Genomic DNA, 22,729 nt, shown 5'->3' with positions numbered 1-22,729 from the left:
CATTTTCCACCATTAGTGAGGCATCACAAGTGAGACCATCACTCAAAGGTGAAGTAGAAGTAGTAGTGCTACAAGAAGTATTAGTGGGAGCAACTACAATGGACTTATAAATAGATTCATCAATAATATCACACGTTAGTCCCACATCACAAGACACAATCACTTGCTCCTTCTTGGCTTCCTCCTTCTTGACTTGCTCAATGAGAGAGGAGTGAGCTTTTTCAAGCTTAGAGTGAGCTTTGCCAAGCTTCTCATGGGCTTCCATTACCCTCTCATGAGTGGCATTGAGCTCATCAAAGGATTGCTTAAGAAATTTGACTTTCTTATGTAATTCTTTGCACTCCTTTCTCTTCATCTCAACGCAAGTGTGCACTTGCTCACACATGTCCAAGAGCTCCTCCTTGGTGTACTCCTCCTCCTCATCATCATTATCACTTCTACAAGCATCACTTTCACATTCATCATCATCACTCACATTATATTTTACCTTGGTGGGCTTTGCCATGAGGCATGTCGATGGAGTGTCGAAGATGGAGGGCTTGTTATTGAAAGCGATGCTTGCTAGTGCTTTCTTGATAGATTTCTTGTCATCATCACTAGAGCTATCACTATCCAAAGAGACATCACTATCCCATGTGACCACATAGCCTCCACCTTTCTTCTTCTTTTGGAAGGTCGTTCTGTTCTCCTTCTTCTCCTTCTTCTCCTTCTTGTGCTTCTTCTTTTCATCCTCATCATTGTCACTATTGTAGGGATAATTCGCTACAACGTGATCGGGGCTCTTGCAATGGTAGCATCTTCTCACATATTCTTTGCTTTTGGTGTGATCTCTTCTCTTTCTTGCACCATAGCCCTTCTTCTTCATGAATTTTCCCATTTTGCGTACAAAGAGGGTCATAGCTTCATCATCAATATCACTAAGATCATCATCATCACTTGATTCTTTCTTGGACTTTTCTTTGTTCTTGGATGATGATGAGCTAGCCTTGAATACTATACTCTTTTTCTTCTTGTCTTCTTCTTCCTTCTAGTCATCCTTGTCATCTCCCTCCCTTTCCACATGGTATGTCTCTTGTATCATGACATCACCTAGTACTTAGTTAGGGGTAATCTCCTTCAATCCTCCTCTTATGATAAGCAATCTCAATATCTCAAATCTTGGAGGTAGGCATATTAAGAACCAATGATAGACATCATCATCCTTGATCTTCTCTCCCAAAGCCTTCAAGTCATTGACAATTACTTGCAACCGATGGAACATCTCCGGAATGCTCTCATCATCCTTCATCTTGAAGCTTGTCAACTTATCCTTGAGGATGTATAACTTGGCACTCTTCACTGCCAATGTGCCCTCATATGTTTCCTCTAATCTCCTCCACACCTCATTAGCTCTTTCACAATCCTTGATTTGCTCAAACACCTTGAAATCAATGGCATTGTATATGTTGTTGAGAGCCATTGTATTGCATTGCTTGTTGGACTTGTCTTGGTTGGTGGGATTGTCGGGATCAATGATAGCATAGTCATTATTGGTCACCTCCCATACTTGATCATTGATTGAACCAAGATACATCCTCATCTTTCTCTTTCAATAATCATAGCACGTTCCATCAAAGAACGGTGGTTTGCCCCCCACATGGTTGAACACAACTTGAGCCATAATTTAACATCGAGGTTGTTAAGCCTTTAATCAAACGGTGACCACGGCTTCGATACCACTTGAAAGGTCCTAATATGGCTAGAGGGGGGGTGAATAGCCTATTTAAAAATCTACAAATCAATTAGAGCAATTTGATTAGTATAACAAATAGCAAAATGCAAACTTGCTCTAGCTCTACAAGGGTTGCAAGCCACCTATCCAACAATTCTAGTTGCTATGATCTCTAGACACACAATTTTCTATGTCACTACTCACTAAGAGCTCTCACACTTGCTACACTAAAGAGCTCCACTAGATGAACTTAAAACAACAAAGCAAGCTCTCAATTCTAATGATACTAAAGAGCTTGCTACAACTAGTTTGCAAGAATATAAATAAGTGAGTAGGGTGATTATATCGCCGTGTAGAGGAGTGAACCAATCACAAGATGAATACTAAATCAATCACCGGGAGAATACCAAAGGACAAGAGACAACCAATTTTTCTCCTGAGGTTCACGTGCTTGCTGGCATGATAGTCTCTGTTGTGTCGACCAACACTTGGTGGTTCAGCGGCTAAGAGGTGTTGCACGAACCTCGTCCACACAATTGGACACTGCAAGAACCTACCCACAAGTGAGGTAACTCAATGACATGAGCAATCCACTAGAGTTACCTTTCAACGCTCTGTCGGGGAAGGCACAAGACCCCTCACAATCACCATGATCGGAGCCGGAGATAATCACCAACCTCTGCTCAATGACCCTTGTTGCTCCAAGCCATCTAGGTGGCAGCAACCACCAAGAGAAACAAGTGAATCCCATAGTGAAACACGAATACCAAGTGCCTCTAGATGCAATCACTTAAGCAATGCACTTGGATTCTCTCCCAATCTCACAATAATGATGGATCAATGATGGAGATGAGTGAGAGGGCTTTGGCTAAGCTCACAAGGTTGCTATGTCAATGCAAATGGCCAAGCGTATGAGCTTGAGCCAACCATGGGGCTTAAATAGAAACCCCCATAAAATAGAGCCGTTGGGCTACTCACAATACTGAACACGGGGCGACCGGACGCTCTTGTCATATCGATCGGACGTAGGACCCCAGCGTCTGATCGTGCGATGCACGCCACGTGTCCCCTCTCTTCAAATACTGAGCACCCGATCCCAACAGTTAAGTGATGACTGGACATGCTACTGCGAAGTGATCGAACGCTGGACCTCTATGTCCAGTCATTTCCAGTAAGCATCCAAAAGCGAGAAATCACGACCGGACGCGTTCGGACATGCTCGACCGGACTCACCCAGTGTTCGGTCACACGGCGTCTCCTCTATGCGCTGCCATGTCAGCAAGACCGGATGCACCCCGTCAGCGTCCGGTCACTAAGTGACCTAGCATCTAGTCAAAGACCGACGCCAGCGTCTTCACACTTCCATTGACCAGACACGCTGGTCTTACCAAGACTAGCGTCTGGTCACTTACAATGACCTCCGTATTTTCTGTAAAGAGCACCGGTGGCACCGTCGTACTGTCCGCACTCTATAGGTGGACACTCCACCGGTGAAGTTTTCTAACCCTTTCTCAAATGTGCCAACTACCAAGTGTATCACCTTGTGCACATGTGTTAGCATATTTTTACAAACATTTTCAAGGGTGTTAGCACTCCACTAGATCCTAAATGCATATGCAATGAGTTAGAGCATCTAGTGGTGCTTTGATAACCGCATTTCAATATGAGTTTCACCCCTCTTAATAGTACGACTATTGATCCTAAATGTGATCACACTCACTAAGTGTCTCGATCACTAAAACAAAATAGCTCCTACTATTTATACTTTTGCCTTGAGCCTTTTGTTTTTCTCTTTCTTCTTTTCCAAGTTAAAGCATTTGATCATCACCATGCCATCACCATCACCATGATCTTCACCATTGCTTCATTACTTGGAGTAGTGCTACCTATCTCATAATCACTTTGATAAACTAGGTTAGTACTTAGGGTTTCATCAATTAACCAAAACCAAACTAGAGCTTTCAATCTCCCCCTTTTTGGTAATTGATGACAACCCTTACACAAAGATATGAATTAAAATTTAATTAAATCCATGTTGCTTGCCCAAGCATATTTACCGTGTGTAAAAGAATATGGACAAGTTTCATGAACTCCAAATGGTAGCAATTGCTCTTCCTACATATGTGCTAAGAGTTTGGATTGTAGCTTGCACATATGCTTAGATAGGAAATATAGGAGACAATTTGTACCAAATGATGCTAAGGTATAGAGATGGACCTTAGAAGCGTGATACCAATCGGAGTGCACCAATATGCCATCCTTAGCACCATTAGTTGCTAGACATACACAAAAAACTAGAATACCCCATAAGATCAACATTACAAGCAAGGGTCTAGTCTCTATACAATGAACATAAGTCTAGTTACTTTAGCCTATGCATGCTAGTTTTTCATTTCAACATTCAAACCTACAACTAGCATACACCACACAAGCATGGATATTGAAATTTAAAACTTGTGCCATGCAAGCAAATATATGAAATGCACATTCAAAATGCAACATACAAGTTTATGAGCTTGCTCCCCTTACTTGTGTGCATTTTTTATTGATCCCCTTACAATGTCATATCATTTGTTTTCTCCTCCTATCTTACTATATTTGTGAATTTCTCTCACCTTTGTCAACAATTAGCATAAAAGGTGAGCTCAAATTATAGATAGGTTGGGGTAAAACCATGTGAAATGAGGATCATTTTCCCAATTTGGTTCAATCTAGATCACTTACAAAATATATTTAACTCGGTTTGATCCAAGGAAAAGCTTCTTCACACCTCCAAATAAGGGTTATCTTGTACCATATTGAGTTAAACACTTATAGCTTATTTTCTAGATCAAACACTAGGTTTACAAGCCCACAAACATATTCCAACTTATAAGACGTTTGCAGATGCCGCCAAGCCACCCCTATAGCTTGTAAAGTATAAGTAGTTTAGTAGATGCAAAAAGTTTAAGTTCGTGGGGAGCCCCCGTGTAAACATTCTGGTGTACTCAATGACTACAATCGGTTTGTTTTTTTTGTGATTGAGTCACTCCATTCGAGGATGCTTGTCCCTTTCATTCCCTAGTTTTACCTTAGCATAATTTTGTTTTTTATTCTTTCTTTTTCGCACTTGCCCTGTTCGTCCCGTAGGCTGCAACCTTAGGAGCCCAGGGCGTGGCCCGCAAGGCTTAGCTGCTCATAACCATAGGTAGAGGCGGGGTGCGATCAGGTCAGAATATTTTAAAGCAAAGCTACGAAGGCAAGGAAAGAGTTTTACCATATGATAGCAAACAAAAAAGAGAGGTAGTAGTACACCCTCGTAGAGCCCCCGAGCGACCCGGGCCAAAAATGTTTCGGTCAGGAGCAGCTTTTATAGGAGCAAATGTTAAGTAAACAATGGTAAGACTAAATTTTAGGGGAAGAGAACTGACATAGCTATTCCAAGCGTTGGTGAGAATGTCTGTTGTTGTCGTCCTTCAGTCGGTAGGCGTCGGTCGGAGCACCTCGGCCTTCAGTCATCCAGATCCTTGCCTGCTACACCCCCTTTCTTGGCCTGCTGCTTCTTTGCCCTTTTTCTTCCTTTGACCCACTGGTCCTATCGTAGAAGGAGCTTGAGGAGCTCATAGTCCTTGTAGAGGTGTTTGACAGGGTAGGCGTGATTAGGTGCATGGGCTCTCCATGAGCTCATTGAAGTGACCTGAAAGGTCCTACTGGGGCTGCTTGCCCATGTGATTCGGCCAGTGGCGATCAACGTGGAGTTGGCCGGTCGGTGGCGATCTTTTCTATTCTTTTTCCCCCTCTACGTGGAGGGGCCCTCGTCCTGATCCTAGAGCTTGGCCTTGCCTTTGCCTTGGCCTCCGTTGGAGCGCTGCGGGAGCGACGCTCGCTGGATGCGACAAACAAAAGCCCGTGGTCCCAGGCCATCCGAGCTAGGACTCTGGTTGCTGCTTCGAGCATCTCAGTTTGGCCCGAGCCGCTCGTGTATAGGCGGTCGGTCACCAAGTCAAGACGAGGCAGAGATGTGACTTCCTGTGCTGCGCTTGGTGGCTATAGCGGTGAGCGGGTGGAGTGATTCATCTGGTGCGTCCCCACTCCCCTGGTGGGGAGAGAGGCCATGAGTCGGTGTCGCGATGCGGAGCTCTCCGCCTATTGAACGGTGGCGGCCTCCACTAGTGCCCGGAGGTTCTGGTGGATCACCTATTCCTAGGGGTCGTTGGGCTCGGGAAGGCCACGCAGAAGTATTGCCACAGCGGCGATGTTCTAATTGGCCTGAGCGAACTGTGGGGGATCATTCCCCCTGTCTATGGTGTTGCGCTGGACCCGACAGGCATGACCCCGGGCGCTGCTCATCGGTTTATGCGCACGGGGCGTAGTGTGGTGCGTCGAGCACGCTGGTGCAGTTGGCGGCTGGTTCAGTCGCTGTTGTCATAGCTCCACACTGTACTCCCGTGCGAGCTTGGGGGTCTCCGCATGAGGGTCCGGAGGGGTGTGATTCTGCAAGAACTCCATTACCACCGGTGGCTATCCCGCAGCGTCCGCCATAGCATACTCCCAGGATGGATGGTGGCTAGGTGCCACATTGTCAATGCGGGAGCCGTGAAAGGTCCTAATGGCTAGAGGGGGGTGAATAGCCTAATAAAAATTTCTACAACAACACTTAACAAAATGGTTAGACAATTATAAGGCGAAGCAAGTGTTGTGCTAGCCTACTCAAAATGCAAGCCACCTACCACAATTCTAGTTTAGATAGTGTCTATTCACACAAAAGCTATGACACTACCCTATGTTAGTGTGCGCTCAAAGGCTAACTAAAGAGCCACACAAACCAAGCAAGCAAGCTCTCACAACTAGCTATACTAAAGAGCTTGTCAACTAGTTTGCGGTAAAGTAAAGAGAGTGATCAAGAAGGTTATACCGCCGTGTAGATGAAGAAACCAATCAATCACAATGATGAACACAATGATTTTTACCGAGGTTCACTTGCTTGCCGGCAAGCTACTCCTCGTTGTGGCGATTCACTCACTTGGAGGTGCACGCGCTAATTGGCTTCACACGCCAAACCCTTAATAGGGTGCTGCACAACCAACACAAGATGAGGATCACACAAGCCATGAGCAATCCACTAGAGTACCTTTTGGCGCTCCACCGGGGAAAGGTCAAGAACCCCTCACAATCACCACAATCGGAGCCAGAGACAATCACCACCTCCGTACAACGATCCTTGCTGCTCCAAGCCATCTAAGTGGCAGCAACCACCAAGAGTAACAAGTGAAATCCACAGCGAAACATGAACACCAAGTGCCTCTAGATGCAAACACTCAAGCAATGCACTTGAATTCTCTCCCAATCTCACAAAGATGATGAATCAATGATGGAGATGAGTGGGAGGGCTTTGGCTAAGCTCACAAAGTTGCTATGTCAATGCAAATGGCCAAGAGAGTGAGCTTGAGCCGGCCATGGGGCTTAAATAGAAGCCCCCACAAAATAGAGCCGTTGTACCCCTTCACTGGGTACAACGCGGGGTGATCGGATGTTCCGGTCTGATCGATCGGACGCTGGCCCTCAGCGTCTGGTCACGTGATTCACGCCACATGTCCCCTGCTTCAAATACTGTTCATTAGATTTCAACGGTCATCTGTTGACTGGATGCCCCGCTACAACTGATTGGACTCTGAGCCTCTAGCGTTCAATCATTTCCAGTAAGGTTCTAGAAACGTATTTTGTCGACCGGACTCGTCCGGTCATGCTTGACCGGACCCTACCAGCGTCTGATCGCAGAGCGACCCAGCGTCCGGTCATTTGACCAATGACAGCGTCTTCACTGTTACACCTGACCGGACGCGCTGGTCCAACCGATGCCAGCGTCCGGTCACTTCCAGTGACCTCCATCTTTTCTGTTTAGGGCGCCAGTGGCACCGTCGGACTGTCCGCACTCTATAGGCGGACACTCCGCCGGTGGAGTTGCTTGCCCTTGCTCCCAAACTTCACCACCCTTGATCAAATGTGCCAACCACCAAGTGTATCACCTTGTGCACATGTGTTAGCATATTTTAACAAACATTTTCAAGGGTGTTAGTTCTCCACTAGATCCTAAATGCATATGTAATGAGTTAGAGCATCTAGTGGCACTTTGATAACCGTATTCCGATATGAGTTTCACCCCTCTTAATAGTACGGCTATCAAACCTAAATGTGATCACACTCTCTAAGTGTCTTGATCACTAAAACAAAATAGCTCCTATGGTTTATACCTTTGCCTTGAGCTTTTTGTTTTTCTCTTTCTTCTTTCCAAGTCCAAGCACTTGATCATCACCATGGCATCATCTTCATCATGCTATGATCTTTGTTTGCTTCGCAACTTGGAGTGTGCTACCTATCTCATGATCACTTGATAAACTAGGTTAGCACTTAGGGTTTCATCAATTCACCAAAACCAAACTAGAGCTTTCAATCTCCCCCTTTTGGGTAATTGATGACAACCCTTATACAAAGATATGAATTAAAATTCAATTGAATCCATGTTGCTTGTCCAAGCATATTTACCATGTGTAAAAAGATATGGAGAAGTTTCATGAACTCCATATGGTAGCAATTGCTCCCCCTACATATGTGCTAATAGTTTGGATTGTAGCTTGCACATATGATTAGATAGGAAATACAGGAGTCAATGTCTACCAAATGGTGCTAAGGTATAAAAGATGGACCTTTAAAGCGTGATACCAATCGGAGTGCACCATTATACCTTCCTTAGCACCATGATTAGCTTGATACCATTTGAAAAATACCACATGGAAACATTTGGAATAGATACCACTTGATAATACTAGAGAATAAAATCACTAGATAATCTATTCATGCTAGTTTTTCATATTATCATTCAAACTTATAACTAGCATACATCACACAAGCATGTATGTTTAAATTTAATACTTGTGCCATGCAAGCAAACATATGAAATGCATATTCAAATGCATCATCCAAGTTCATGAGCTTGCTCCCCCTACTTGTGTGCTCAAAATTTTAATTGATCCCTTTCCTTTTCACTTCTCTCCCCCTATGTCATATATCAAGTATATCTTTATGTTTCTCTCCCTTTATGATATTTCTCCCCCTTTTTCACTATTTTATGTTTCTCTCCCTTTATGATATTTCTCCTCCCTTTTCACTATTTTTACTACTATCTTTGTTTCTCTCCCCCTTTGTCATCAATAACCACAAAGGTTCAATATATAGATAGTATTACTTGTAGGGTTGAGATTATCAATGTCAATCAATGGGGTGAGGATCAAAGTTCCAAAATTTGGTTCAAACTAGAATATATGCCAAAGATATTTAACTCGGTTTGATCCAAGGACAAGCTTCTTCACACCTCCAAATAAGGGTTATCTTGTACCATGTTGAGTTAAACACTTAGAGCTCATTTTCTAGATTAAACACTAGGTTTACAAGCCCATAAACATGTCATATGCTACCACTAGATTAAGTCAAGCATAGACGCAATAGCGATACCATATAAACATCAAATTCAATTGATTTTCATGAATGAGCCTATTAAACATGAAAGATGTCTAGATGCACTAAACAAGTCCTTAGCAAGGATGTATGCCATGCCAATCAACTTTTACCTTGGATTGCTCGAAGGAGAGGCATGTCATATAAGTGGGGAGGTGCATCAACACATATTTGAGAAATCCAATATGTTCAACTCATTCCTTAGCTTGCAAAACCTTTTCTCATCCAATGGCTTGGTGAATATGTCAGCAAGTTGATCTTCGGTGCCCACACTCTCAATGCAAATGTCCCATTTTTGTTGGTGATCTCTTATGAAATGGTGGTGGACATCAATGTGCTTTGTTCTTGCATGTTGAACCAGATTGTTGGTTAACTTGATTGCACTCTCATTATCATATAGCAATGGCACTTTCTTGAACTTGATTCCAAAGTCACTCAAAGTGGCCTTCATCCAAAGTACTTGTGCACAACAACTACCGGTGGATATGTATTTGGCTTCGGCGGTTGATAATGCAACACTATTTTACTTCTTTGATGACCATGAAACAAGTGATCTTCCCAACAATTGACATGTGCCTGAGGTGCTCTTCCTTTCAACCTTGCATCCCGCATAATCCGAGTCGGAGTAACCAACTAACTCAAACTTTGCTCCTTTGGGATATCACAAACCAACATTTTGTGTATGCTTCAAGTACATCAATATTCTCTTTGTAGCCTTCAAATGACTTTCTCTTGGTGAGGCTTGAAATCTTGCACATATGCATACACTAAACATGACATCTGGCCTTGATGCGGTCACATAGAGTAGGCTTCCAATCATAGACCGATACAATTTTTGATCCACCATCTTTCCACTTGCATCACTATCCAAGTTGTCATTGGTTCCCATTGGTGTGCTAATGACTTTGCTATCACTCATGCCAAACTTCTTGATCATGTCCTTGATGTACTTGCCTTGACTCACAAATATACCATTCTTCAATTGCTTAATTTGAAGACCAAGGAAGTAACTCAACTCTCCAATCATGGACATCTCAAACTCATTAGCCATCATCTTTCCAAACTCATCACAAAAATCTTGATTGGTTGATCCAAATATGATATCATCAACATAGATTTGCAAAACAAATAGATCTTTTCCAATCTTCTTGATGAAAAGAGTGGTGTCAACCTTGCCCATTGTGAACCCTTTAGAGAGTAGGAAATCCCTTAATCTCTCATACCATGCTCTAGGTGCTTGCTTTAAGCCATACAATGCTTTCTTCAACTTGTACACATGGTTGGGCTTCTTATCATCTTCAAAACCGGGAGGTTGCTCAACATATACTTCTTCATTGATGTAGCCATTGAGAAATGCACTCTTAACATCCATTTGATAGAGTTTGATGTTGTGGGCACAAGCATAGGCTAGCAAGATTCTTATTGCTTCTAATCTAGCAACCGAGGCATATGTTTCTCCAAAGTCAAGACCTTCAACTTGTGTATAGCCTTGTGCTACTAATCTTGCTTTGTTCCTTACTACTATACCATCTTGATCTTGCTTGTTTCTAAAGACCCATTTGGTTCCAATCACATTGTGTCCCTTTGGTCTTTCTACCAACTCTCATACTTGATTTCTTGTGAAGTTATTCAATTCTTCATGCATAGCATTTACCCAATCAACATCTTTCAAAGCTTCATCTATCTTCTTTGGTTCAATGGATGACACAAATGAGAAATGCTCACAAAATGATGCCAATCTTGATCTTGTTTGTACACCTCTAGAAATATCATCAATGATAGTGTCCAATGGATGATCTCTTACAACATTGGTTGGTTGAAGGATTGGAACTTGATTGCTTGCACTTGCTTGATCATTGGGTTGAGATGATGTACTAGCCACTTGATCTTGTTCGTTATCATGAGATCCACTTGCACTAACTTGATTTGTATCATCTTGCACATTTGAGTTAGAGAGCACTTGCACTTGATCATCTTCATCATCATTCACTTGCCTAGGCCTTAATTCACCAATATCCATGTTCTTCATGGCATTTGAAAGTTGAATGCCTCTAACATCTTCCAAGTTCTCATTCTCTACTTGTGAACCATTGGTTTCATCAAATTCAACATCATGAACTTCCTCAAGAGTACCACTATCTAAATTCCAAACTCTATATGCTTTGCTTGTAGTGGAATAACCAAGTAGGAATCCTTCATCACATTTCTTGTCAAACTTGCCCAATCTAGTGCCTTTCTTCAAGATATAGCATTTACAACCAAAGACCAAAAAATATGCAATGTTGGGCTTTCTACCATTCAAGAGCTCATATGGTGTCTTCTCTTTCAATGGGTGACAATAGAGGCGGTTGCTACAATAGCAAGCCGTGTTGATAGCTTTGGCCCAAAAAGATTGACTCACATTATACTCACTAAACATAGACCTTGTCATATCAATGAGTGTTCTATTCTTCCTCTCAACAAGGCCATTTGATTGAGGTGTGTACTTGGCCGAGAATTAATGTCTAATTCCAAATTCATCACACAATTCATCAATTCTAGTGTTCTTGAACTCACTACCATTGTCACTTCTAACTCTCTTGATGGTTGTTTCAAACTCATTATGAATGTCTTTGACAAATGATTTGAATGTTGCAAACACATCACTTTTGTCCACTAGAAAGAATACCCATGTGTATCTAGTGTAGTCATCCACTATCACAAAACCATATTTGTTACCACCAATGCTAGTGTATTGTGTTGGCCCAAACAAGTCCATGTGCAATAACTCAAATGCTTTACTAGTGCTCATCATGCTTTTCTTAGGATGGGTGTTTCCAAATTATTTGCCGGCTTGACAAGAGCTACAAAGTTTATCCTTCTCAAACGCAACATCTTTCAAGCCTCTAACCAAGTCATGCTTAACCAATCTATTCAATTGTTTCATTCCAACATGACCAAGCCTTCTATGCCATAACCAACCCATGCTAGACTTAGTGAACAAGCATGTAGATAATCTAGATTCACTAGCATTGAAATCAACCAAGTATAGATTCTCATATCTAAAACCTTGGAAGATCAAATTACAGCCATCTACACTTATGATTTCTACATCATCTACCCCAAATATGCATTTGAATCCAAGATCACACAATTGTGCCACGGATAGCAAATTGAAGTTCAAGCTCTCTACTAGCAATACATTGGATATGCTCATGCCATTGGATATTGCAATCTTACCAAGCCCTTTGACTTTGCCTTTGCCATTGTCACCAAATGTGATACTATCATAACCATCATTGCCATTGATGTTGCTTGAGTTGAACATTCTTGCATCACCGGTCATGTGTTGAGTGCACCCACTCTCAAGAACCCAATGCCTTCCTCCGGCTTTGTAATTGACCTACAAGAGAAGATCAATTCTTTTTAGGTACCCAAACTTGCTTGGGTCCTTGAAGGTTAGTCACTAAGCTCTTTGGTACCCAAATGGCTTTCTTCTTTGAGCCCATCCATGGTTTACCAATGAACTTAGCATTCACACCATTTGTGCCCTTAGTAAGCATATAGCATGAATTAAGCTTAAGGGAGGATACATTAGCATTTTTACTCTTGTTTTTGCATTCATGCTCTTTATGACCCACTTGCTTGCAACTAATGCAAAACTGACCATTGTTCTTCACAAAACTAGTCTTGTGAGGAGCAAAGGCCACCTTGCCTTTCTTAGGGGTATAGCCCAATCCCTCTTTGTAGAGAGAAGCGCTTTGGCTAGCCAAGCACATAAGCAAGCGGTCCTCACCACCATAAGCCTTAGCTAAGGTGTGAGTGAGCTTAGTGACCTCCTTCTTGAGATTCTCATTCTCAACCACTAGTGAGGCATCACAAGTGAGACCATCACTACTAGATGAGGTAGAAGTGGAAGTGCTACAAGATGGGTTAGCGAAAAGAACAATAATAGGCATAGATAATGATTCATCAATTAAATCATAAGTTAAGCCTATATCACAAGTATCAACATGCTTTTTTTTTATTTTGCTCATCAAGCAAAGAGGAATGAGCCTTTTCAAGCTTTTTGTGAGCTTTGCCAAGCTTTTCATTGGCTTCCTCTAGCCTCTCATGAGATGCATTGAGCTCATCAAAGGCTTGCTTAAGGGCTTTTAGTTCCTTACGCAAGCTTTTGCGTTCTCTTCTTTTGATATCAAAGTGTTCTCTAGCATCTTCTAGCATGTCAATTAATTCATCCTTAGTAGGTTCATCATCATCACTATCACTATCATTTTTATTTTCATTTTCATCATCATGTTCTTCATCGCTTTCATCATCACTAGTTTGTACCTTAGTGGCCTTAGCCATGAAGCACGATGAAGATTCAAAGAGAGAAGGCTTCTCATTGATAGCAATGCTTGCAAGAATCTTCTTCTTGGTGGTCTTGTTATCATCACTATCATCATCATCATCACTTGAGGAAGCATCACTATCCCAAGTGACTACATATGAACCACCCTTCTTCTTCTTGAATGCCATCTTGTCCTTCTTCTCTTTTTTTCCTTCTTGTCCTTCTTCTTGTTCTTCTTGTTGTTGTCATCATTGTCACTATTGTATGGGCATTGAGCAACAAGATGATCTTTGCTTCCACACTTGAAGCACCTTCTTGACTCTTCTTTGTTCTTGGATGAAGACTTCTTTCTTCTAGCACGGTAGCCCTTCTTCACCATCAACTTGCCAAATCTCTTGACAAATAGAGCCATCTTCTCATCATCATCATCATCCCATGATTCATCTTCTTCACTTGATGTTTCTTGCTTAGCCTTTCCCTTAGATGATGTGGCCTTGAATGCCACACTCTTCTTCTTCTCATCCTTCTTCTCATCTTTCTCCTCCTTCTTTTCTTCCTTCTCATCTTCATCCCTATATGTATCATCGGTCATGATGTCTCTCATCACTTGGTTTGGTGTCATGGTATCCAAACCACTCCTTACTAGAATAGTGACCAATGTGCTAAATCTTGAAGGTAAGCATCTCAAGAACTTGTGGAAGAAGTCCTTGTCCTTCACCTCTTCTCCAAGTGCTTTGAGATCATTGATAAGCACTTGAAGCCTATGAAACATCTCTGGCACACTCTCATCCTCCTTCATCTTGATGCTTGCAAACTTCTCCTTGAGAATGTAAGCCTTTGCACCTTTCACGGCTTGAGTGCCCTCAAATGATTCTTCTAACTTCTTCCATGCCTCATGAGCCATCTCAATATTCTTGATTTGCTCAAATGTTCTCTCATCAATTGCATCATGAATAGCACTTAGAGCAATGTCATTGTTTTGGAGAAGCACTTCTTCGGCCGTGGTGGGATTCTTTGGATCACCAATCTCAATTTTGGTTTCTACCACCTTTCACATCTTTCTATTGATTGACTTGATGTGTGTGGTCATCTTTGATTTCCAATAAGGATAATTTGTGCCATCAAATTGGGGTGGCTTCTTGGTGTTGTTGATTTGAGCCATTTATACACCGAAGGTTGTTAAGCCTCAAATCACGGTGACCTCGGCTCTGATACCACTTGAAAGGTCCTAATGGCTAGAGGACGGGTGAATAGCCTAATAAAAATTTCTACAACAACACTTAACAAAATGGTTAGACAATTATGAGGCGAAGCAAGTGTTGCACTAGCCTACTCAAAATGCAAGCCACCTACCACAATTCTAGTTTAGATAGTGTCTATTCACACAAAAGCTATGACACTACCCTATGTTAATGTGCTCTCAAAGGCTAACTAAAGAGCCACACCAACCAAGCAAGCAAGCTCTCACAACTAGCTATACAAAAGAGCTTGTCAACTAGTTTGTGGTAAAGTAAAGAGAGTGATCAAGAAGGTTATACCATCGTGTAGATGAAGAAACCAATCAATCACAAAGATGAATAACAATTAAGACCAATCACCTCGGAATCAATGATGAACACAATAATTTTTACCGAGGTTCACTTGCTTGCCGACAAGCTACTCCTCGTTGTGGCGATTCACTCACTTGGAGGTTCACACGCCAAACCCTCAATAGGGTGCCGCACAACCAACACAAGATAAGGATCACACAAGCCACGAGCAATCCACTAGAGTACCTTTTGGCGCTCCACCGGGGAAAGGTCAAGAACCCCTCACAATCACCATAATCGGAGCCGGAGACAATCACCACCTCCGCTCAACGATCCTTGCTGCTCCAAGCCATCTAGGTGGCGGCAACCACCAAGAGTAACAAGCGAAATCCACAGCGAAACACGAACACCAAGTGCCTCTAGATGGAAACACTCAAGCAATGCACTTGGATTCTCTCCCAATCTCACAAAGATGATGAATCAATGATGGAGATGAGTGGGAGGGCTTTGGCTAAGCTCACAAGGTTGCTATGTTAATGCAAATGGCTAAGAGACTGAGCTTGAGCCGGTCATGGGGCTTAAATAGAAGCCCCCATGAAATAGAGCCGTTGTACCCCTTCACTGGGTATAGCACGGGGTGACTGGACATTTCGGTCCGATCGACCAGACGCTGGCCCTCAGCATCCGGTCACGTGATTCATGCCACGTGTCCCCTACTTCAAATACTGTTCGTCAGATTTCAACGGTCATCTGTTGACCAGACGCTCCACTACAACTGACCGGACTCTAAGCCTCCAGCGTTCGGTCGTTTCTAGTAAGGTTCCAGAAATGTATTTTGTCGACCGGACTCGTCCGGTCATGCTTGACAGGACCCTGCCAGCGTCCGGTCATAGAGCGACCTAGCATCCAGTCATTTGATCGACGCCAGCGTCTTCACTATTACACCTGACCAGACACGATGGTCCAACCGAGGCCAGCATCCAGTCACTTCTAGTGACCTCCGTCTTTTCTGTTTAGGGCGCTGGTGGCATCGTCGGACTGTCCGCACTCTATGGGTGGACACTCCGTCGGTGGAGTTGCTTACCCTTGCTCCCAAACTTCACCACCCTTGATCAAATATGCTAACCACCAAGTGTATCACCTTGTGCACATGTGTTAGCATATTTTAACAAACATTTTCAAGGGTGTTAGTTCTCCACTAGATCCTAAATGCATATGTAATGAGTTAGAGCATCTAGTGGCACTTTGATAACCGCATTCCGATACGATTTTCACCCCTCTTAATAGTACGGCTATCAAACCTAAATGTGATCACACTCTCTAAGTGTCTTGATCACTAAAACAAAATAGCTCCTATGGTTTATACCTTTGCCTTGAGCTTTTTGTTTTTCTCTTTCTTCTTTCCAAGTCCAAGCACTTGATCATCACCATGGCATCATCTTCATCATGCTATGATCTTTGTTTGCTTCGCAACTTGGAGTGTGCTACCTATCTCATGATCACTTGATAAACTAGGTTAGCACTTAGGGTTTCATCAATTCACCAAAACCAAACTAGAGCTTTCAAGCCGTCACTCTCATCGTCCTCCATGAGGTCAAGGAAACATGTGGGAGCATAGTGAAGGGGACCATGATGCCTAAGAGGGGGGGTGAATTAGGTAACTTAAAATTCTAACTCTAAACTATGGCCCTTTTTTCTAACCTTAGCAAAACCTATGTAAAATATAAACTATCTAAATGTGCAACTATGGTTTTGCTAGTGTGTTGCTATCTCTAACGTAAAAGAGTAATACAATCAATGTAAATGTGGAAGCTAAAGAGCAAGGTAGAGATATGCTAACTCCCATCGATGACTTTGGTATTTTTACCGAGGTATCGAGAAGCGCGCAAGCTTTCCCCTAGTCCTCGTTGGAGCCCCTCGCAAGGAATCCCTCGCAAGGGCCAAGCTCCTGGTTGGGTAACTCCGTGGATAGCCTCGGGCCTTCCCCAAGCGCAAGTGGGTCTCTAACGTGCCTTCCGACAAGGCTCTCCCAGATGCTCCCTGCCGTCTTCACTATCAAGCTTCCGGCCGAAACATCGCGAGCCTTGTTCCCTTCGGTATACGGTGGCGGCCACAACACAAACTCGGTTGGTGTGATCTCACAAGACTACAAGCCTCTCCAATGTACAACAATGGTGCTTGTAAGCACCGAGTGATAAGAGGTATGCAAACTTCAATAAACACTAGGCCTAAACCTAGAGCAAGCACATAAGCGGTGGTCTAATCAACCTAAGCACTTCGTAAAGCACCTACGCTAATCACCTAATAAAACACTAAGCACTATACAAGTGGAGATCACTAAAATGGTGTATCAACACCCTTAGTATGTCTCCTCAGCTCCACTCACCAAATGGCTGGTTGGGGGTTGTATTTATAAGCCCCACTGAGAAAGTAGCCGTTGGGAACGAAACCCCACTTTTCTACTACTGACCGAACGCTAGAGTTGTCCTGATCAGACACGTCCGGTTGTCCCAACCGTTGAGCCGCGAACAACTAATCAGACACTGCTAGTGTCCGGTCACTTGCCACCGGACACGTTCGGTCGCATTTTTGCTGCTCTAGAACCTCTCTGTACTCGATTGGACGCTGTTGTCCTACGTCCGGTCGGTTTGCCGCCAGCGTCCGATCACTTGCTGATTGTGTTGTTGGACTATTGAATAGTGCCATCGGTGCGTCTGGTCGATTCACTTGTTCGGTGTCCGATCGTTGCTGCTGATGTTGAGCCACTGATCGGAGCATCCGATCTCTTTTCTCCAGCGTCCGGTCACTTCTATGAGCTTGTTTCTTCATGATCTTGCGTACGGCTTGGTTCCTATCTTTATGCTTGGACTTTGCTTGATATCTTGGGTCTTCTCTTGTGCTCCTAAGGTCTTGCTTGTGGTGTTCATCCTCGGATCATCACGTCGTCTTTGTCCAAGTCACGTCTTGCACCCTATTGAACTACAAAATAAACACTTGCAAATTCATTAGTCCAATTTGGTTGTGTTGGTCATCAAACACCGAAATCCAAAGTAAATGGGCCTAGGGTCCATTTTCCTTACAATCTCCCCCTTTTTGGTGATTGATGGCAACACGACCAAAGCAAGCAAATAATAGAATTTTAAAATTTAAAAACTACCTACTTGCTAGGATGCAATGCAAGGGGCAAGATTATATGATGCGAAAAGATACTACTTGTAAGACTATATAAAAACTTATCTTGCCCTTGCAAATGTCCCCATGTGGTATTATGGATTTAAACCTTGCTTCCTACAAATTCTCTCTATTACATAGGCTAATCCATAATCCACTATCCTCCCTTTCTCGGACCATTATTACAAATTAATGCTTGCTTTTGGTCCTCTAAATTCTCCCCCTTTGGAATCAAACACCAAAAAGGAAGACATTAGTAGCACAAGGGAGGGTCAAACTTTGTGATCCTTTGTGTGTAGAGTGAAATAGATCATAAAATTTGACTCTCACATTATATAGACTAAGCTCCCCCTAAATATATGCATACATATGATAGAAGGCAAAGCATATGCATAGTTTGCATATTTTTACTCAAGGGAATTTAATCTATGCAAGGAGAAAGCATATAAATATCAAAATGAAATCAACATGATGATATTGGTTTAGAAATACCACATGCGGAAACCAATTTGATTTCTACCACTTGCAACCGGTGGTGGATCTTTAAAGTATGATGCTTAACTCTAGGGACTCTATTTTCCTTACAATGAGACTACTACACACATGATAAGCTTGAAAAGGTATTAGTCTCAAGGCATCCAACTTGTAGAGTAATATCCCCTTAAATTTATGCACACAAGTGTGGAATACTTATAGGAAACGTGCACATTGATTCTAGAATAAAAAATACCACTTGAAAGATGACATCACATGAATGTGAGAGTCATTTTCGGAGGTGATATCCGGGAGAGATTATCTACAATTTGGACTTTGGCACATATTAGATAAACAAAGGTAAGACAAGCTATGTGTCGTGCTTCTAAGCAATTTTTAAACAATGTAGGTTTGCTCCAAGGAATAAGAATGAAACCGATCAAGCCTACCATATGATATACCTAGTGTATGCATGACAAAAAAAATATAAGCATGCAAATGCAAACCTAGGCATGAAGAGTAACTAGATGCTAAAAGATACCAATTGTAGGAAAATTTAAATCTAATACCAATTGAAGCAAATAGAATCTAGTTACCTAATATGGGAAGGGGAATTTGGGTCCATAGTATTCACTAACCCACTTGGCAATGATTTTGTCCATCGTGATGCACCCCATGAAATGCATCCAAACTTTGCCAAGTCTCCAAATTCCCCAAAGTCCATAGGACTTCTCACTTTTCTTTTGGGATCCAAACTTTTTTGGTGCTTTTCATGTTGGAGATCATTTTCTTTGGCACCCAAAAGTGTTTGATCCCATTGTTGGCTTGCTTATTCACCTTGATAGCCACCACCTTATCATTTTTCTTCTTCTTTAGCAAGTATGGTGTGGAGGCCTTCTTGTCCACCTTGTTGGTGTAGGTGTTGGAGAGCTTGCTTGTTTGATTCTTCTCTTTCTTCTTTGCTCCTCCCCCATTCTTCACCTTGCACTCATAGGACTTGTGACCTTCCTTGTGGCACATGTAGCAAACCACGATTTGTCCTTCATCAAGCTTTTTCACTCCCTTGACGGTGTTATCTTGATGAAGTTGGGCTTGCTTCGCCTTGCCTTTCACTTGAGTCAAATCCTTGGTGAGGTGAGCTACTTCTTGCTTGAGTTGCTCATTCTCCTTTGCAACCTCTTGTGTGCATGTATCTACAACAACTTTCTCAACAAAAACTTGGTTGCACAAGGATGAATCTAAACATAAATCATTACAAGAAGTAGAGGCATCATTTTTAGACATGTTAGAACTTTTTCTTCTAGATGCCTTAGTGGGAGTTGTACTAATGGTTTCAAAATTAGCAACATTATTAGTTAGCTCATCATAATGTTTGCACATGGTTTCTATTTTAGCAAGCAAACTTTTATAAGCATCCTATGAGCTAGCTAATTTTTCTTTTAATTTTTCATTTTTCTTAACAAGTTGCTCATTATCAATTGTGCATGCATTTGTTGTTCCACAAGCCTTAAGTTGCTCATTCTTAGTAGATAGTTCAATATTGAGGTTATCAAAATTCTCATATTGTTCAAACAAAGTTTTATATGCTTCTTGTGAACTATCTAGCTTTTCTTTTATTCTTCCGAGCTTCTTTTGTTGACTAGTGTAAACTTTAGCATAATTAAGATTTTGTTGCACAATTTCATCATAAGAAGACATTTCATCATCACTATCACTCTTACTAGAGGATGAGCTTTCGTTACCTCGTGCCATAAGGCACACACATGAAGAGCTTGATGATGAGTGATTGCGCCCTCACCTCTTATGATGATGTTCTTCTTCACTTGAAGAATCATCCCATGACCTTATTGATGTGAGGGCCTGGTTCTTGCATGCCTTCTTCTTTGTCTTGGGTGTGGACTTGTTTGGACAAACTTTCACAAAGTGCCCCAACTCACCGCATCCATAGCATACTCTCTTTCTCTGCTCATTTCTTTGATTTGTGAAAATGAGATCTTAGATTTGGATGGGCACACCCTTGACATTGAACTTTTGAATCATCTTCTCCAGCTTGTTGATTAGTTTGATTGATTCTTCATCAAGGTCGGAGGTGGAGGAGGAAGATTGATCATCATCACTTGAATCTTCATCATCATCATCATCTTCTTCTGCTTCTTCACTTGAGGAGCTTGAGCTTGAGCTTGTCTCAACTTGCTTGCTCTTCATCTTCTTCTTGCCACATGCAAGAGCTTTGCCTTTGCTTGATGAAGGGGCTTCTTCTTGACCCATCTTCTATGACATTTTAAATGCCACTATCTTGCCAATGACTATGGCCTGGGTCATGGTGCTCAAGTCCTCCATGTTGTGAAGGATGGTGATGATGCTTGCATATTTTTTTTGTGGTAGCACGGAGATGATCTTTCTCACGATGTCCGCATCATCTAGCTTTGTTAATCCTATAGAATAGAGCTCATTGATAATTAGATTCAAACGACAATACATATCATGAACAAGCTCATCATCATTCATTTCGAAAGAATCATAATTTTGTTTAGCTAGACAATGTTTTTTCTCACGGACATTACTTGTGCCGTCATGGAGCTCTTAGAGTTTTAACCATATTTCATTTGTCGTATTTAAGGTGAATACTTGGTTAAACACATCCATGCTAAAAGATTCAAACAAGCAAATTTTTGCTCTAGCATTGAAATGAATTTCTTTTTCATCACTCTTCGTGGGTTTATTGGGATTCTTAATGGGTTTCATCCCATCACGAGTGACTCTCCAAACTCCTAAGTCAACCACCTCAAGGTAGCAAGCCATTATAGCTCTATAGTAGGGGAAGTTAGAGCCGTCAAAGTGCGGAGGCCTAGAGGTATCCATCCCACCCACTCTAAATAGTATCGGCTCAACGACGGTTAAGCCAAAGGTCCAAATTGAGCCTACCGGCTTTGATACCAATTGAAGGGGACCGTGACGCCTAAGAGGGGGGTGAATTAGGCAACTTAAAATTCTAACTCTAAACTATGGCCCTTTTTTCTAACCTTAGCAAAACCTATGTAAAAGATAAACTATCTAAATGTGCAACTACTGTTTTACTAGTGTATTGCTATCTCTAACGCAAAAAGAGTAATACAATCAATGTAAATGCGGAAGCTAAAGAGCAAGGTAGAGATATGCAAACTTCCATCGATGACTCCGGTATTTTTACCGAGGTATCGAGAAGCGCGCAAGCTTCCCCTAGTCCTCGTTGGAGCCCCTTGCAAGGAATCCCTCGCAAGGGCCAAGCTCCCGATCGAGTAACTCCGTGGATAGCCTCGGGCCTTCCCCAAGCGCAAGTGGGTCTCTGACATGCCTTCCGACAAGGCTCTTCCAGATGCTCCCCGCCGTCTTCACTATCAAGCTTTCGGCCAAAACGTTGCGGGCCTTGTTCCCTCCGGTATACGGTGGTGGCCACAGCACAAACTCGGTTGGTGTGATCTCGCAAGACTACAAGCCCCTCCAATGTACAACAATGGTGCTTGTAAGCACCGAGTGATAAGAGATATGCAAACTTCAATAAACACTAGACCTAAACCTAGAGCAAGCGCATAAGCGGTGGTCTAATCAACCTAAGCACTTCGTAAAGCACCTACGCTAATCACCTAACAAAACACTAAGCACTATGCAAGTGGAGATCACTAAAATGGTGTATCAACACCCTTGGTATGTTTCCTCAGCTCCACTCAGCAGATGGCTGGTTGGGGGTTGTATTTATAAGCCCCACTGAGAAAGTAGCCGTTGGGGATGAAATCCCACTTTTCTACTACTGACCGGGCGCTAGAGTTGTCCTGATCGGACACGTCCAGTCGTCCCGACCGTTGAGCCATGAACAACTGATCGGACGCTGCCAGTGTCTAGTCACTTGCCACTGGATGCGTCCGTTCTCATTTTTGCTGCTCTAGAATCTCTCTGTACTCGATCAGACGCTGCCGTCCTACGTCTGGTCACTTGCTGAGTGTGTTGTTGGACTATTGAATAGTGCCATCAGTGTGTCCGGTCGATTCACTTGTTCGGCGTCCG

The sequence above is a fragment of the Miscanthus floridulus genome, chromosome 6 (genome assembly GCF_019320115.1).
Source record: "Miscanthus floridulus cultivar M001 chromosome 6, ASM1932011v1, whole genome shotgun sequence".
Classification (NCBI taxonomy): Eukaryota; Viridiplantae; Streptophyta; class Magnoliopsida; order Poales; family Poaceae; genus Miscanthus; species Miscanthus floridulus.
This window is presented reverse-complemented; position numbering follows the sequence as displayed.